This window comes from Girardinichthys multiradiatus, chromosome 23 (genome assembly GCF_021462225.1).
Source record: "Girardinichthys multiradiatus isolate DD_20200921_A chromosome 23, DD_fGirMul_XY1, whole genome shotgun sequence".
Lineage (NCBI taxonomy): Eukaryota > Metazoa > Chordata > Actinopteri > Cyprinodontiformes > Goodeidae > Girardinichthys > Girardinichthys multiradiatus.
The window spans coordinates 39893285-39899459 of record NC_061815.1 but is presented as its reverse complement, the minus strand read 5'-3'; positions in this window follow the sequence as shown (position 1 = coordinate 39899459).

Sequence of the window (6175 nt, the reverse complement as noted above, 5' to 3'; positions counted from 1 at the left end):
ACCACAGAGATCACAAACAGCTTTCTCTGTTTCAGGCTTAGACTCTCCAAGGGGTCATCTTTGAATGCCCCTAGGAAAGAAAGAAAAAACTTGGGCATGTGCACTTAACTGCAGTTTCTCTTTGCCTTTCAGGCAAATATTACTCAGCGCTTAAAATCTCTGCCTCTCAGGCATTTCAAAGAGGTTTCAACTTACCTCTACTCAGTCCACCGGCTACTTATTTTCAAGGCCACTAAGTGCCTTTTATAACGTTTTTTTTAAAAAAATATATTACAATAGCTGTTTCTCTGCAAGGAGGCTTAATTCTTGGAGAGAAATCAGTATGACACCAAGCACTCTATCATATAGGACTATTCCTGTCTTGGAACCACGACTTTAGCCGGGACATAAACATTACTTCAAGACTCCCAGGTAGCCAATTCCAACTTTGTATTTTTTAATTGACAGCCTCCTTGCGCGCGTAAGCAGGCGTCAGCACATTAAGGTAAACCAGATGTCCTGTTTAATTTGAAATGGATACATCAGATTTCGTTCACTTGAATTAATAACCAGAGCAGAGGACCTATGGACAGCTGTATTTCTAAGTGTAACAGAAGAGACAGATGATCTTACCCCTTCTGGTTCAACGGGCCCGTTTCAGCAGTTCATGTCCCTCCGCCTGGACCGGCCACTTTTAGCTTCTCCCTCAGCAAAAACAGTCCCTGTTCGGGCGCCAATAATGTGGGAGAAGAAAGTTTACTAATTTAAAAATGATGAAGAGACAACTGGTTTCCTCTCAAGAGCCGACGCGGGGGACCTTTTATTCAGAACGCATCTCTGAATACATCTTCATACAAAATCCCAAAGAATCCCCACCCTCAGTTCCTACAGGGTGTTTTTTTATACAGATTACAAAGCATTGGTGTGTATTTGGTCCTCTTTGACCATTTGAAATCATCATACTTATTTACGTAAAACTTTTGGCATCCACAACATTGATTCTCGGTTGCAGTTCCGGGAATGGACTCCAGCCAAACATCTGGAAAAGATCAGATTGGCCTACGTGACAGTTTACAATAACAATTTCATCACTTATCTGGATGCTGAACTTCTAATGTCAAAGTGACCTGGCAGCAGTTAGGGGTATCACAACTTTCCCAGCTGAAACACAATAACAAGCCCCTTATCATTCCTCATTCCTGATCTCAACTGGACCCTTGTTATTTCCTTTTTTGGCCTTGCAGGACTTGAGGTCCAGGAATAGTCTGCCTGAGACACACAAACACTTTTTAACCACACAAAATGCTTCCACACCTTCTTAGGATTTGTGCTTGAGAGCGGGCGGATGAAGACAGACCATGAGAAGGTGAGGGCGGTGCTGGAATGGCCAGTCCCTACAACCCGGAAACAGTTGCAGCACTTTTTAGGATTCGCCAATTTCTATCGCCACTGCATTCGAAATTACAGCCAGACTGCCGCTCCCCTTACCAACCTCACCTCGACTAAAAGACAGTTCCACTGGACTCCAGAGGTTGAACAAGCCTTTAACGGACTAAAACAAAGATTTGCAGAAGCCCCCATCCTCTCCCAACCGGCCCCAGCCCAGCAGTTCGTCCTAGAGGTTGACGCCTCTGACACAGGGGTTGGTGCAGTCCTATCGCAAGTATCTGAGGCAGACAAAAAGACTCATCCATGTGCCTTTTTCTCTCGTCGGCTCACTTCCGTTGAGAGAAACAATGATGTTGGGAACAGAGAGCTGTTGGCCATTAAACTAGCCCTTGAGGAATGGCGGCACTGGCTTGAGGGGGCTGTTCATTCTGTCATTGTTTGGACTGACCATAAGAATTTGGCATATCTCCAGGAGGCGAAGCATCTAAACCCCAGACAGTCCCGATACTCTTTGTTTTTTGCTTATTTTAACTTTTTGATCTCTTACAGGCCGGGTTCCAAAAACATTAAGCCAGATTCACGCTCCAGGCAGTTTGCGGGTGATGAAGAGGCTCCACCCGGGACTATCATTCCTCCATCCTGTATTGTAGGGAATCTGACCTGGGACATTTGAGACCAGGTGTTCCAGGCTCAGAAAAATGAACCTGACCCTGGCACCGGTCCACCTCACAAATTATTCGTGCCTTGCTCAGTCAGAACCCGCCTTATCCATTGGGCACACACTGCCAGATTCTCCTGTCACCCTGGGGTGGGTCGTACGGTCACCCTCGTTAGGAGTTCCTTTTGGTGGCCCACACTGTTCGAGGACGTTCGAGCCTACATCCTGGTCTGCCAAGTTTGCACCCGCAATAAGACTCGAAACCAGCCTCCCACAGGGATGTTACAGCCCTTACCCATCCCTAAACGACCCTGGTCCAACATTGCTTTTGACTTTGTCACAGGTCTGCCACCCTCTAAAGGGTTCATAGTTATCCTAACTATTGTGGACAGCTTTTCCAAAACCTGTCACCTAGTTCCCCTGCGGACGCTCCCCACGTCCCTAGAAGTAGCCCACCTGCTAATCAAACACGTTTTCCGCCTACACGGGCTTCCTTTGGAGATTTTGTCAGACAGAGGTCCCCAGTTTATATCCAAAGTGTAGAAGGAGTTTTGCTCGTTCATCCGCCAACCAATGGTCAGGTTGAGCGGATGAACTAGGAGCTAGAAGCAACCCTCCGCTGCCTGTGTTCCTCGAACCCAACTACTTGGAGTACACATCTCCCTTGGGTAAAGTATGTGCACAACAGCCACGTTTCCGCCGCTACAGGCTATTCTCCTTTCACAATCTCCCTGGGCTCTCAATCCCCGCTCTTTCCAGAAGATGATCAGCAGATCTCTGCCCCATCAGTTCGGCAACATATTTGAAGGTGCAAGGGCATTTGCATCAAGACGGTAGCTGCCCTGAATTGTACCTGCACCAGAAACAGGCGACTGGCTGACAGAACCAAGGACCCAACTGTCCTTCACAGGGCTCCAGGTTCCAGCCCCGACCAGTACCAATCCCAGACTCGCCCCAGCGTATTAAATAAACAAGTTACAAACTGTTTTGGTTGTATGCTCGTGGTTCTGCCTGTGGGTCAGAAAGTTACCTCCCAATATGTCATTAATAGGCTGTTATGGCTCCAAAACAATGCAGTGTGGCAGATGTAAAATAATTCTGCATAGAAAGTCCTCCACAGCATTGAAAAGAGACTCATTGCCAGGTTTGCAAATGCTTGTTGGCAGTTGTAACCAGCATTACCGGTTATTAGAATTAGGGGGCAATTACTTTTTAACATACAGGGCCACATTGTTATTGATAATCTGTCCTATAAATGGAACATTTGCTCTAAATGAAATCTTAATTTGAAAACAACCGCTATTTATATTTTTTCAGGTTATCTTTGTCTGTTATAAAAGTTTATTTGATTTTCTGAAACATGCAAAACTTTATTAATGAAACATTGCAGCTCAATCATTGGTTCCTTTTTGCTTTGCTTAAAGTGCAGAACTGACCTAGTTCTTCAGGTAAAATGTATTTTATATGGTTAATAAGAGTGTATGTTTTACAGGAAGACATAATATTTTTCTAATATAATTCAGTACTCTTATATTCTTAATCTTAGCCAAGCACATCCCGCTAGGCCCTACATAGAATATGCAGTGCAAGGCAATAGCAACTTCACAATTTTAATTCCAACCTATTAACCTATCAGTGGCTTTGATGAATTTTCCAGGTGTATATTTTAGATGGGGCTTTTCTAGACTGAGTTACACATTCTCCCCAAATGTAGAAATTTTCTGTGGGCACTCCAGTTTTCTTGCATTGTCCACAAGACGAGGCATGTTAGACGAACAGGCAACTCCAAATTGCCTCTAAGTGTGAGTGCATGGTGGTTTGTTCCTGGGTTGGCCCTCCTAGCATCTTGGCCGAATCCTTGTAATAAGGGCTCCAGTCTCCCAACAACCAGCTTAAGAAGGTAAATAACATTTTTCAAAACTTGGTATAAAATCACTGCACACTAAACATTTTTCAGCCTCATTTAAGGGTAATTTATTAATCAGTCTTTTGCAAATAGACTGATACTGCGCACAAATAGAAATACGAACCAAAGATCTTGTGGTCTTGCAACTTAGAGAGCAGATACTGAAAAGGAAGAGGATGTTCTGTATTCATCAGTACTAGCCAGGAGAGTCTAATGTGGTTGATTTGAGTGTATTTGAGCATGTCAAAGGTCCAGTTTAACAACTTGGACATAATATTGAAAATAACTGCTGAAAATATTTTACGAGTGACTCGAACCTTCTACAAAAAGAGGTAAAATCTCTGACTTGATGCTTCATTTATTTAAACGAGTGCATACTGTTCACCAGTCACCGTGTTTCACAAGGGACAATTACTGCAGTCACACTGTTTCTGTTTACATTAACTAGGATAGAGAAAGACAAAAGCAAAGTCAGATAAAAAGACTCAGAATGTCATTAGTGTGGGACTATATCAAACCAAAAACAAATGGACTCCACAGTTAACAGAATTAGCTTAGCACAACTCGGATTGGAATATGGCTGGGTTAAATGTTTGTTTGCATCATATGCTACGCCAATTTGTTTGATTATGAGTTAAGCTCTGCAAGACTTTAGTTTTCACATCTCTGACGTGTTTTAAGGCCATTGGTAACTTTTTTAGCAAGTCCTCTGGAACATCCAATTCTGGGGCCAGATGGACCGCTAATCTTTCTTATCTTATTTACCCATCCTCATCCCCTTTCATTTAAATTAATTAAAATGGATTAAAATGGATCATAAAATAACAAAAGAAACCATCAATATAACCGTCCTTTTGACATCTGAGAGTCAGACAGACTCTGTCTTCCTCAATAATTTGTGTTGCTGAGAAGTCAAAGGCCTTCTTAATTTCTACACGTTTTAGGTAATCAGTAGTAAGTAGGTTATCTTTAATATGTGAATTTTTTCCCTCTACAAATTTAGTAAACTTTGATTTTCCATGTTAATTCATTCAATAAATATTAAGCTCTTTAATACTACAGCAACAAGCAGTCGCATACCATATCATGCACAAATTGGAGTACAGAAGTGTTAGAAAAATGCCACATTAATAATGCCTACCACAGATGGAACAGTCTGATGGATCTGAGAATCCGTCTGTAGGCTCTGATTTTCAACAGTCTCTGAGAGAAAATTAGGTCCCATTTGGAATGTTTTAGTTTTATAATAGAAATATGTCATTTCGCCATGACCTGTTTAAAAAGTTAATAAATCCTCAAAGTGGTGGAAGGCTGACAGCTAGTCAGATGTACACCATCTTCACTAGTTTTTTTCCACAAGGATATGTACTGAGGTTTTTTTGTATCCATCAGTGGCCAGTTAAATAGTCTTTTAGAAATAAATGCTAAAAGTTTTGTTGTTTAACAGTTTTCCTCAATTGCTTAGACTCATTTCTGAGAAGCTGCTCTCCTTTTCTCCAAACTGTGAACACAAAACCCAATTTTCAAGCTACATTCACAAACCCTCAGACTCTTCTTGCAAAATCTAGCTCACTTAAAAACAGTTCAATCTGTGCTCAAAACTGAACTATGGCAAATTGGGAGTCAATTGCCCCGAGTCAATCAAAATCACTACTGAGCAGTCTCTAAACACTACAGAGAAAATACAATACTCAGGACATGAAGATGTAGAAATAAATGTTTATTGTTCACTGTAGGCTAAATGCATGTTGCAAAACCAACGACCTGTGCATTTAGGACTTGTATACAGTAAGCATACATAAAAATAAAGTACAAAAATATACAAATAAGAAGTGCATTACTCAGCCACAGCATTATTTCTCCATACTGGGTCAGGCCACAGGACTTCATCCACATCACAGGCCACATTTTGTCTGGCAACGGAGGGGAAAAAACCCCTGGCAAGCCGTGTCCAGGCTTGGCATGTCTCCACACCTATGTCACCACAGGCTAGTCCCATGGCTTGCAGGAGATTTACCCTGGTGCAAGGTAGGCATTCACATACCTTCCACCGCCATGAGGAGAAGAATTCATCAGTGGGGTTCAGGAAAGGGGAGTACAATGGAAGGCAAATATTGATAAAAACTTGATTTATATTGAACCACTTTCTAACCTGGAGGGCTCACATTGTCCCAAACAACAACATAGATAGAAAGTTCATTATGCTGCCCTAACAGATCGTCTCGCATGTGACTGAGGAAAAT